The sequence below is a fragment of the Mya arenaria genome, chromosome 8, assembly GCF_026914265.1.
Source record: "Mya arenaria isolate MELC-2E11 chromosome 8, ASM2691426v1".
Lineage (NCBI taxonomy): Eukaryota > Metazoa > Mollusca > Bivalvia > Myida > Myidae > Mya > Mya arenaria.
In genome coordinates, this window is record NC_069129.1 from 50,938,335 (window position 1) to 50,951,986 (window position 13,652).

Consider the following 13,652-nt stretch of genomic DNA (forward strand, 5'->3'; position numbering starts at 1 on the left):
TTGGTAGGGAAGGCTTATGAACTGAGAGTGCCAAACAATATAGAACTCATTTAACTCATATGAAAATATTTGTTTAATGAACATAATTTATTTGAATTCGAATGATATTTGTTTATAACTACTTAAATTCACATGTTAAACAATTGTTTATTTATTATGACACCTGTTTGTCCTATATATAAACTACTTATTGAAATAAGTTATTGCATAAGTTTTTCATATAAATATAAATGTTACAGCGTCCACGGTACCTGAAGCGACCTACCATCCAACCGGAAGAGATGCCCTTTGCAGTGGAGTTGGCGAAGAGGCGTTATGCGGCTACAGTTGCAGTCAGGTTTGCGTAAGGTTATGTGGACAACTTCATCAACAAAGATATGTATTATATTGCTCACTTTTTGTATAAGTTTTTGTTTGCACTATTTGACTGAGCATTGTTTGTTTTTTAATGTTTTTAAACAATTCATCTTGAAAGAATGTTTTCACTAAGTAGGTCACTTTATATTTCATAGCCATATGATGAATTAATTAAAATGTATGGACAACATATTTAAAGGCTCTTATTAAATGAATTATTTTATTAAAAATATCAATAATTCTTCGAATGAATCATTCTTTTTTTCAAAATACACAAAAATTGAAAAGGCATTTTCTGTTGGTTTTAGAAATCTTACAGTGAAAATGCTAAAAGGTGCCAGCATCCTTTCCCAAGATTTCTTTAACCGAACCCAAGTAGCAGAAAAGGTTTATTTCATTTTCGTGTATGTCAAAATATAATATCTTCAAATAAAAATGTTTCACATTGGAGGGGCTTCATTTTAATAAGTCTAGATTTGGTTTATAATTAAATTGGTAGGGAAGGCTTATGAAATGAGAATGTATAACAATATAAAACTCATTTAATTCATATGAAAATATTTATTTAAAGAACATAATTTGATATAATTCGAACGATATTTTTTATAACTACTTTAATTCACATGTTAAACAATTGTTTATTTAATTATGACACTTGTTTATTATATATATATAAACTACTTATTGAAATATGTTATTGCATCAGTTTTTCATATAAATATAAATGTTAGAGCGTCCACGGTACCTGAAAAGGCCAACCATCCAACCGGAAGAGATGCCCTTTGCAGTGGAGTTGGCGAAGAGGCGTAATGCGGCTACTGTTGCAGTCAGGTTTGCGTAAGGTTATGTGGACAACTTCATAAACAAAGATATGTATTATTTAGCTCACTTGTTTGCATAAGTTATTGTTTGCACTATTTGGCTCAGCATTTTTCTATTATTTTTTTTTAAACAATTTATCTTGAAAGAATGTTTTCACTTTGTAGGTCACTTTATATTTCATAGCCTTATGATAATTTAATTTAAATGTTTGGACAACAATTTTAAAGGTTCTAATTAAATCATTTATTTTATTAAAAATATCAATGATTCTTTGAATGAATTATTCTTTTATTCAAATACACGAAAATTGAAAAGGCATTTTCTGTTGGTTTTTGAAATCTTACAATGAAAATGCTAAAAGGTGCCAGCATCCTTTCCCAAGATTTCTTTAACCGAACCCAAGTAGCAGAAAATGTTTATTTCATTTTCGTGTATGTCAAAATATAATATCTTCAAATAAAAATGTTTCACATTGGAGGGGCTTCATTTTAATAAGTCTAAATTTGGTTTGTAATTTAATTGGTAGGGAAGGCCTATGAACTGAGAGTGCATAACAATATAAAACTCATTTAACTCATATGAAAATATTTGTTTAATGAACATAATTTATTTGAATTCGAATGATATTTGTTTATAACTACTTTAATTCACATGTTTAACAATTGTTTGTATTAATTATGACACTTGTTTATTTTAAATATAAACTACTTATTGAAATAAGTTACTGCATCAGTTTTTCAAATAAATATAAATGTTACAGCGTCCACGGTACCTGAAAAGGCCAACCATCCAACCGGAAGAGATGCCCTTTGCAGTGGAGTTGGCGAAGAGGCGAAATGCGGCTACAGTTGCAGTCAGGTTTGCGTAAGGTTATGTGGACAACGTAATCAACAAAGATATGTATTATTTTGCTCACTTTTTTGTATAAGTTTTTGTTTGAACTATTTGGCTCAGCATTGTTCTTTTGTTTATAAACAATTCATCTTGAAAGAATGTTTTTACTTACTAGGTCACTTCATACATAGCCTTATGCTGAATTAATTAAAATATATGGGCAACAATTTTAAAGGTTCTTATTAAATCCATTATTTTATTAAAAATATCAATGATTCTTCGAATGAATCATTCTTTTTTTCCAAATACACGAAAATTGAAAAGGCACTTTCTGTTGGTTTTAGAAATCTTACAGTGAAAATGCTAAAAGGTGCCAGCATACTTTCCCAAGATTTCTTTAACCGAACCCAAATAACAGAAAATGTTTATTTCATTTTCGTGTATATCAAAATATAATATCTGTAAATAAAATGTTTCACATTGGAGGGGATTCATTTTAATTAGTCTAAACTTGATTTATAATTAAATTGGTAGGGAAGGCTTATGAAATGAGTGCATAACAATATAAAACTGATTTAATTCATATGAAAATATTTGTTTAATGAACATAATTTAATTGAATTCGAATGATACTTGTTTATAACTACTTTTATTCAAATGTTTTACAATTGTTTATTTTATTATGGCACTTGTTTCTTTTATATATAAACTCCATATTGAAATAAGTTACTGCATCGGTTTTTTATATAAATATAAATGTTACAGCGTCTACGGTACCTGAAGCGGCCAACCATCCAACCGGAAGAGATGCCCTTTGCAGTGGAGTTGGCGAAGAGGCGTAATGCGGCTACAGTTGCAGTCAGGTTTGCTTAAGGTTGTGTGGACAACTTCATCAGCAAAGATATGTATTATTTAGCTCACTTTTTTGCATAAGTTATTGTTTGCACTATTTGGCTCAGCATTGTTTTTTTTCTAAACAATTCATCTTGAAAGAATGTATTCACTAAGTAGGTCACTTTATATTTCATAGCCTTATGATGAATTAATTAAAATATATTAACAACGTTTTTAAAGGTTCAAATCATATTAATTATTTTTTTAAACATATCAATGATTCTTTTTTTTCCAAATACACGAATATTGAAAAGGCATTTTCTGTTGGTTTTAGAAATCTTACAGTGAAAATGCTAAAAGGTGCCAGCATCCTTTCCCAAGATTTCTTTAACCGAACCCAGGTAGCAGAAAATGTTTATTTCATTTTCGTGTATGTCAAAATATAACATCTTTAAAGAAAATGGTTCGGATTGGAGGGGCTTCATTTGTATAAGTCTAAACGTGGTTTATTATAAATTGGCAGGAAAGGCTCATGAAATGAGAGTGCAAAACAATATAACACTGATTTAATTCATATGAAAATATTTGTCAAATGAACATAATTTAATTTAATTCGAATGATATTTTTTTTATAACTACTTTAAATAACATGTTTAACAATTGTTTATCAATTATGACACTTGCTTATTTGATATATAAACTACTTATTGAAATGAGTAACTGCATCGGTTTTTGACATAAATAGAAATATTACAGCGTCCATGGTACCTGAAGCGGCCAACCATCCAACCGGAAGAGATGCCCTTTACAGTGGAGTTGGCGAAGAGGCGTAATGCGGATACAGTTGCAGTCAGGTTTGCGTAAGGTTATGTGGAAAACTTCATCAACAAAGATATGTATTATTTTGCTCACTTTTTTTGTTTAAGTTTTTGTTTGCACTGTTTGGTTCAGCATTGTTTTTGTTTTTTTAAACAATTCATCTTGAAAGAATGTTTTCACTAAGTAGGTCACTTTATATTTCATAGCCTTATGCTGAATTAATTCAAATATATGGACAACGTTTTTAAAGGTTCTTATTAAATCTATTATTTTATTTGACATATCAATGATTCTTCGAATGAATGATTCTTTTTTTCCAAATACACGAAAATTGAAAAGGCATTTTCTGTTGGTTTTTGAAATCTTACAGTGAAAATGCTAAAAGGTGCCAGCATCCTTTCCCAAGATTTCTTTAACCGAACCCAGGTAGCAGAAAATGTTTATTTTATTTTCGTGTATGGCAAAATATGATATGTTTAGATAAAATGTTTCACACTGGAGGGGCTTCATTTGTATAAGTCTAAACGTGGTTTATAATTAAACTGGTAATGAAAGCTCATGAAATGAGAGTGCAAAACATTATAAAACTGATTTAATTCATATGAAAATATTTCTTTTATAACCAAAATTTTAATGAATTCGAATGATATTTGTTTATAACTACTTTAATTTACATGTTTAACAATTGTTTATTAATTATGACACTTGCTTATTTGATATATAAACTACTTATTGAAATAAGTTACTGCATCGTTTTTTTTATATAAATATCAATGTTACAGCGTCCACGGTACCTGAAGTGGCCAACCATCCAACCGGAAGAGATGCCCTTTGCAGTGGAGTTGGCGAAGAGGCGTAATGCGGCTACAGTTGCAGTCAGGTTTGCGTAAGGTTATGTGGACAACTTAATCAACAAAGAAACGTATTATTTTGCTCACTTTTTTGCATAAGTTTTTGTTTGCACTATTTGGCTCAGCATTGTTTTGTTCTAAACAATTCATCTTGAAAGAATGTATTCACTAAGTAGGGCACTTTATATTTCATAGCCTTATGATGAATTAATTAAAATATATTAACAACGTGTTTAAAGGTTCATATCAAATTAATTATTTTTTTAAACATATCGATGATTCTTCTATTAAATGATCCCTTTTTTTCCAAATACACGAAAATTGAAAAGGCATTTTCTGTTGGTTTTAGAAATCTTACAGTGAAAATGCTAAAAGGTGCCAGCATCCTTTCCCAAGATTTCTTTAACCGAACCCAGGTAGCAGAAAATGTTTATTTTATTTTCGTGTATGTCAAAATATAACATCTTTAAATAAAATGATTCGGATTGGAGGGGCTTCATTTGTGTAAGTCTAAACGTTGTTTATAGTTAAACTGGCAGTTAAGGCTCATGAAATGAGAGTGCAAAACAATATAAAACTGATTTAATTCATATGAAAATATTTGTCAAATGAACATAATTTAATTTAATTCGAATGATATTTTTTTATAACTACTTTAAATAACATGTTTAACAATTGTTTATCAATTATGACACTTGCTTATTTGATATATAAACTACTTATTGAAATAAGTAACTGCATCGGTTTTTGATATAAATATCAACGTTACAGGGTCCATGGTACCTGAAGCGGCCAACCATCCAACCGGAAGAGATGCCCTTTGCAGTGGAGTTGGCGAAGAGGCGTAATGCGGCTACAGTTGCAGTCAGGTTTGCGTAAGATTATGTGGAAAACTTCATCAACAAAGATATGTATTATTTTGCTCACTTTTTTGTATAAGTTTTTGTTTGCACTATTTGGCTCAGCATTGTTTTTGTTTTTTTTAAACAATTCTTCTTGAAAGAATGTTTTCACTAAGTAGGTCACATTATATTTCATAGCCTCATTATGAATTAATTAAAATATATGGACAACGTTTTTAAAGGTTCTTACTAAATCTATTATTTTATTAATCATATCAATGATTCTTGGAATGAATGATTCTTTTTTTTCCAAATACACGAAAATTGAAAAGGCATTTTCTGTTGGTTTTTGAAATCTTACAGTGAAAATGCTAAAAGGTGACATCATCCTTTCCCAAGATTTCTTTAACCGAACCCGGGTAGCTGAAAATGTTTATTTCATTTTTGTGTATGTCAAAATATAACATCTTTAAATAAAATGTTTCACATTGGAGGGGCTTTATTTGTAAAAGTCTAAACGTGGTTAATTATAAACTGGCAGGAAAGGCTCATGAAATGTAAGTGCAAAACAATATAAAACTCATTAAATTCATATGAATATATTTGTTTAATGAACATAAAACATTTGATTTCGAATGATATTTGTTTATAACTACTTTAATCCACATGTTTAACAATTGTTCATGTAATTATGATACTGGCTTAACTTATATATAAACTACTTATTGAAATAAGCAAGTGACATCGGTTTTTCATAGAAATAGAAATGTTACAGCGTCCACGGTACTTGAAGTGCCCAACCACCCAACCGGAAGAGATGCCCTTTGCAGTGGAGTTGGCGAAGAGGCGTAATGCGGCTACAGTTGCAGTCAGGTTTGCGTAAGGTTATGTGGACATCTTCATCAACAAAGATATGTATTATTTTGCTCACTTTTTTGTATTCGTTTTTGTTTGCACTATTTGGCTCTGCATTGTTTGTTTTTTAAAACAATTCATCTTGAAAGAATGTTTTCATTAAGTAGGTCACTTTATATTTCATAGCCTTATGATGACATAATTAAAATGTATGGACAACATTTTTAAAGGTTCTTATTAAATCTATTATTTTATCAAACAAGTCAATGATTCTTCGAATGAATGATCCCTTTTTTTCCAAATACACGAAAATTGAAAAGGCATTTTCTGTTGGTTTTAGAAATCTTACAGTGAAAATGCTAAAAGGTGCCAGCATCCTTTCCCAAGATTTTTTTAACCGAACCCAAGTAGCAGAAAATGTTTATTTCATTTTCGTGTATGTCAAAATATAATATCTTCAAATAAAATGTTTCACATTGGAGGGGCTTCATTTGTATAAGACTAAACGTTGTTTATTATAAACTGGTAGGAAAGGCTCATGAAATGAGAGTGCAAAACAATATAAAACTAATTTATTTGATATGAAAATATTTCTTTATTGAATATAATTTAATTGAATTCGAATGATATTTGTTTTGAACTACTCGAATTTACATGTTTAACAATTGCATCTTCAATTATGACACTTGCTTATTTGATTTACAAACTACCTATTGAAATAAGTTACTGCATCGGGTTTTTTATATAAATATCAACGTTACAGCGTCCACGGTACCTGAAGCGGCCAACCAACCAACCGGAAGAGATGCCCTTTGCAGTGAAGTTTGCGAAGAGGCGTAATGCGGCTACAGTTGCAGTCAGGTTTGCGTAAGGTTATGTGGACATCTTCATCAACAAAGATATGTATTATTTTGCTCACTTTTTTGTATAGATTTTTGTTTGCACTATTTGGCTCTGCATTGTTTTGTTTTTTAAACACTTCATCTTGAAATAATGTTTTCACTAAGTAGGTCACTTTATATTTTTTAGCCTTATGATGAATTTATTAAAATGTATTGATCTTTTTTTTAAAGGTTCTTATTAAATCTATTATTTTATTTAACATATCAATGATTCTTCGAATGAATTATTCTTTTTTTCAAAATACACGAAAATTGAAAAGGCATTTTCTGTTGGTTTTTGAAATCTTACAGTGAAAATGCTAAAAGGTGCCAGCATCCTTTTCCAAGATTTCTTTAACTTAACACGAGTATCAGTAAATGCCTATTTCATATTCTCGTGTTTATGTATATATTAATTTAATATTGCCCATTGGAGGGACATAGTTTGATATTTGTTTATAAGCTCTTTTATTCATATGGTTAACATTTGTTTATTTGATGATGAAACTTGATTAATTATATTTTTAACGTTGTGTTTTTTAATATAAGTGACTGCGTTCGTTCAATGTTTCAGCGTGTGTCCCACCATCCGGTTTGGAATCGCTGCTACATGCATTAAGCTTTGGATGACATATCACGTATGGTACTTGGACCGGAGCAGGTGAGCATTGTGTATAAGACTTTAGTTTAAAATAAATGATATAACAATGATTCGGTTATACATGGTCAATTGTAATATTGATGAAAAATGCTTACAGTCACTGTACAGGGGATACAAGTGTTATTGATTGTTAATTCGGTCTTGCAAAATGATCGTTTTGTTTCTAACTTGATCTTTCGAAGAATAAGGAGGGCTATACTTATCGTTTAAGCATAGTTGTCAGTGTTCATACTTTACAGCGTTGTTCAGAACCATCACACAATTCGATTACATACCTCCATATCATACTATATACAAATTATGACCCCTGAAATACTATAGGTTAACCTTGGGTTTATATTTAGGGTACAGTGTTTTCTTGTTAATTTTTAAGAGAAGTTCGGATTTTCACAAATAACTTTTATACTCTTTATTCAGTTGACTTGATACAACTGTTTACGGCCATCAAACAATAACGTTACATACCGGTACCTCCATGTTATCGACTTAGACCTTTTGGGTTTTTACTAAGATATGAAATAACGTTCATTGAATGGATTTCATTCTTAACAGTTGTACACGGCCATCTAACAATAAGATTACATAATTCCATATTATCCTAAATACAATGTATTACCCTTGATTGACTTTATTTTCAATCATGATGATGATTTTTAACTTAACCCCCACTAGACCCATATGTGGTTCAATATTTCAGTGGCCAGGGAACCGGAGATGTCCCGCCTTGCAAATCGAAGTGATACCTCTTGCAACCTGAACGATGCTCCATCAGTGGCATTTGCAATTGTACGAATTGATCAAAACATTGCCTGATTGAATTTAAGAACTTAAATAAAGATAATATTTAATGGAAATATCACTCTAGTTCGTTCGAATGGCTTTCGTACAACAAAGATATAAACTTTAATTGATATTAAAGTTAATGATTAAACTTATAACGAAAATGGTTAAAACGATGATTGTGGTGCTGTTGGGGATGATGCTGATCTTGTTATGTTAAAGGATAATGATTTTGTCATCAAGATACCTAAACATGATTGATAGTTTGTTGTATTATACAATTTCAGCTCGAACGCCGCACATACCTGTCTTCCATTAAGGACTTTTGGCCATGGGTGACAACTTAGTGATGACACAATGGGTAACACCTCACTGATGACACAATGGCTAAATGCTAAACTGGATCAGGCCTTTTCACGGGAAACCAATGGAAAATGAAATATTCAATACATTGAAGCTCTATTTTCGACCTTGTGTTGATTGATAAGACTTTTACATTTATGTGACTATCTTATATTTATGTGATACTATAATGGTTGTGTTACATTCTTATACTGAAGTGACTGAAATATTTCATATATGTTGATTTGGCGTTCTTATGTTGATGTGACATTCTAATGTTATGTGACTTCTTATATTGATGTGAAATATCAATGTTTATGTGACATTAGTATATTGATGTGACATTCTTATATTGATGTGACATTAAGGTGTTGATGTGACATTCTTATATCGATGTGACGTTCTTATATTGATGTGACATTCTTATATCGATGTGACGTTCTATACGTTCAACCATACATTAATGTTATCCTCTAATTGTGATGTGACATTCTTCCATTGGCAGTATAACAGTAAGTTATTGCGCGAGTTCTTTAAGATATAGGTGTAAATTATTATGTTGTCATTCAACTTCATGCTGCATACACCCTTATTCTTGATACTGTACAGTGTTTATATCAAAATATTCAGCAAATGACACCCGACTTAACAACTTATAACCTAATTGGAATTGAAAGTTGGTCGTTACGAAGTATAGGGCAGAACGAATGTCTTAACGTGTTATGAGCGCAAATGCGCGGGTCATTTAAGCGTGAAGGTCACGTGGTATTCGAGCTAGGGTAGTCGGTTATATTGGCGGGCAAATCAGTTCTGGTCTTGACTTCTAACAGCGAACATCGATTTCATTCAAATTTGAAAAAAAGATGTTTGTATACATATGTTTGATATGTGTTTATACATGCATGTGTGTCCGGATAGATTCCGTAATTCCTATATTCTGAGGAATGAATTAGGGGTAATCTGTTTAAATTAAAGGCCTAGTTTTTGGAATGTTTTGCATGATACTCCCCTGCTGTGCATCTCCTGCTGGCCAATTTCCTGTGCATTCGTTTATTGGCTCAGGGAATAATAGAGAAACATCTCAAACTGCACCGCAGGATACTCAGATTGGAGATCTGATAAGGAAATTAGGCAATAAGATTAAGATCAACTAACAGAGGTTGTGTACAAATACACGGGATTTTGTGTGTGTGTGTGTGGGGGGGGGTCACTTATAGAAGGATTAAACTAGGCCTTTAAGCCCTGCGTGCATCGCTACGGTAACACGTTTCATCCACCGGGTGTTTTTCGTGGGCGGCTGTCATTCCTATGAAGGATATATGATCAAATCTGTATCACCGTTAGTAAGCGTTAAGAGGCGCAATTAAGACTCTTTGAAACTTTGTAATTATTTTTTGGACGACTGGTAGTATACAGGTTTGATCAGGGCATGTGCCGGAAGGGCCGGCCACATTTAGACATACTGGAACAGTATGTTCGAGCTTTTCAGTGTTGTTAAAGTATTTATGTAGAGATTTTGCTTTAAAAGAAAAGTGTTTGTGTGTTTGTGTGTGCCACTCTGCTCTAACAAGTGCCAAAATAAGTATCGAAGTCTTGCCCCATGCAAACATGTGTTTGTCTTTTGTGCGGAGGGACGTTAAGACCATCTTTTACAGTATTGTATCAAACTATATTTATTTTGTTTTAACTTAATAAATATTGAAATTATGTTTTCGTTATGGTTAATTCTTTGATCAACTAATATTTCAGTTTTGGGGAATACCCAGTAACGGTATTGAGTAAGGTCCAAATGTGAATTGGTTACCCTACAGGAGAGATGTTTGCGTGCAACCACTATCTAGCAAGGAAAGTTACCTCATTTTAAGAAGCCTGACATGGAAATTGTAGTGGCACTCTTATTCAAAATCGATCAATACATGTATAACCATCATAAATTTTCACTAATAAACCTTTAACAACTTACTCAATAATGCATTTATGGAAACTACCAATAACTGATTGTGACGATGCATTAAATAGACGAAAACGCCAAAAAATGATTGATGAGTGCTAAAAGATTTACTGTGATCCACTTAGGTCTCATAAGGTAAAAATACCGGGGTTTCTGCACCTTTCTTTCCAATTAAACTCGGTGTCCACCATAGGAATAATTCTTTACGACATTTATTCATCGATTTTGGTATATTAAAACAATTGTGTTAATTGTGGTTAACCTTATTTTGGAGTGCATCTTTAAAGAAATAGTGTCTTCCAAAGCATGGGGAAAACAAACAAACAAGGTATTACACTTGAGTCGACGTTCAACCCAATGCGAGAAGCGTGGACATATGGGGGACTTAAGACAGCGAATGAATCCTGACAGGTGGAATTTTGAAATATTATAATCATATGACGCAGAAAACATCATTTAAAGAATTCTCACTACGCCATCCTTGAAATTATAAGTTATTGATATGATTTTTAGTGAAACTACTTTAAGTCTTTCCAATATCCCTGATATAAGCAATCAGTAATACGACCTTATAGAGTACTGTATAATCAGTGTTGAGTCATTTGGAATACCTCTTTGGATATATTAGTGAACTCATTATATATATTCACCTGAATGTGAACAGTTTTAATATCAGTTATGTAATCGATACAAAATATAAAATTGGTGTTCGTCCAAACGGTTTTTTACGTCTGTAAGAGGACAGCTTTGAAGAATAAACGAGTAACTGTATCGGACTAAAAACGACGATAAGTGTATTGCATATATAAGTGAGCAAATAAATGCATTAATAAATAAATAAATACAGATTTATATAAAAAACAAATAGAAATATTTTTCCGAAATATAAACATGAGATTATTATCAGGGCTCTTCTAAATATGATGTATTGGCACGTGGGAGAACTCGAAATTCTCGAGTACGGTTCGCTTAACAACCGTAAGAAGACACTTTTTCAATAGCCCAAATTGGACTAGTAATACAAAAAAGACCTGCCAAAGCAACTTTTGGAAAGACATTTTGTATATTATCAATTGCCTCTCCGATACGGTTACAGAGGGATGACATGTGCATGTGCGCGCGACAAACTTATTGAGCGTGCGCACGAGTAACTAAGTACCTGAAGTTCAAATCATCATGAACATCAACAGCAGCAGCATTTGTAATGACAACATCGGCACTCATAACATCTCAATCAACATAAATAATTAATAAAGCTTCTGTATTATTTAATTGTATTAATTAGATTAACTTATTGTTAACATTGCCCTCTGGTTCTATTTAGGTTTACCTGATTAAAGGGTATTGTTGAATGTGATCACTTACTTGTTCGTCTGGCGTGTTACTGCTCGAATCAAATTCCCTTTAAAGAGAAGACTGAAAAAAATCAAGGTGTCTCTTCTTCCCCAGTTAAATGACCAGGTCCTGTTTCTTCATGAACAGGTATATTTTCAACATCCTCCGGCGGAAAACAACGAACCAGTGAGCAGCCATGTTGAAAAGTATTCCATTACACGTGCAATGACGTATGTATAGTGCTGACATAGAATTATTATTATTATTGTTACTATTACTATTACGAAGGCATTGTCGTGTGCGTATGAGTGCCTGAAATGACGTCGTCCAGTATATATTTATATTGATATGTAGCATAACATGTAGTTAATATAATATGTTAAAAGGTACTTAAAAGCAAGACCAAAAATAGTGAAGACGAAAAACTCGGAAAACAAAATGACATCGCCTACGTCTTCGAGCGTTTCGGCACGGGCGGATATGACGTAACGGACGATAAACAACTTATTTACAGTGACGGTTTCCTTGGTTATTGCTGCCGTCTATATGATATTTGCAATTTTAATGACCCAAAAAATAGGGCCGTGGCACTTAACGTAGTAAACAAAAATAGGTCCAAAATAGGCCCTTGGCACTCAACGTAGTATACAAAAATAGGTCCAAAATAGGCCCTTGGCACTCAACGTAGTATACAATAATAGGCACAAAATAGGCCCGTGGCACTCAACGTAGTATACAATAATAGGCACAAAATAGGCCCTTGGCACTCAACGTAGTATACAAAAATAGGCACAAAATAGGCCCGTGGCACTCAACGTAGTATACAATAATAGGCACAAAATAGGCCCTTGGCACTCAACGTAGTATACAAAAATAGGCACAAAATAGGCCCTTGGCACTCAACGTAGTATACAATAATAGGCACAAAATAGGCCCCTGGCACTCAACGTAGTATACAAAAATAGGCACAAAATAGGCCCTTGGCACTCAACGTAGTATACAAAAATAGGCACAAAATAGGCCCTTGGCACTCAACGTAGTATACAAAAAATAAGCACAAAATAGGCCCTTGGCACTCAACGTAGTATACAAAAATAGGCACAAAATAGGCCCCTGGCACTCAATGTAGTATACAAAAATAGGCACAAAATAGGCCCCTGGCACTCAACGTAGTATACAAAAATAGGCCCCTGGCACTCAATGTAGTATACAAAAATAGGCACAAAATAGGCCCGTGGCACTCAACGTAGTAAACAAAAATAGGCACAAAATAGGCCCTTGGCACTCAACGTAGTATACAAAAATAGGCCCTTGGCAAAGAGTTAATAATTTCCCTTAAAAGGTACACGCTCAAGTTTTGGCACCATTTTTGTTTTCGGTAATGCATCTGAAAACACTTATATCTTTTTTTTGGAAATTGCACAAAAAGACACTATGGTACATTCTGGTTTCAGTGGGGTGCGAACCCACGTCGGTACAGTCACGGGA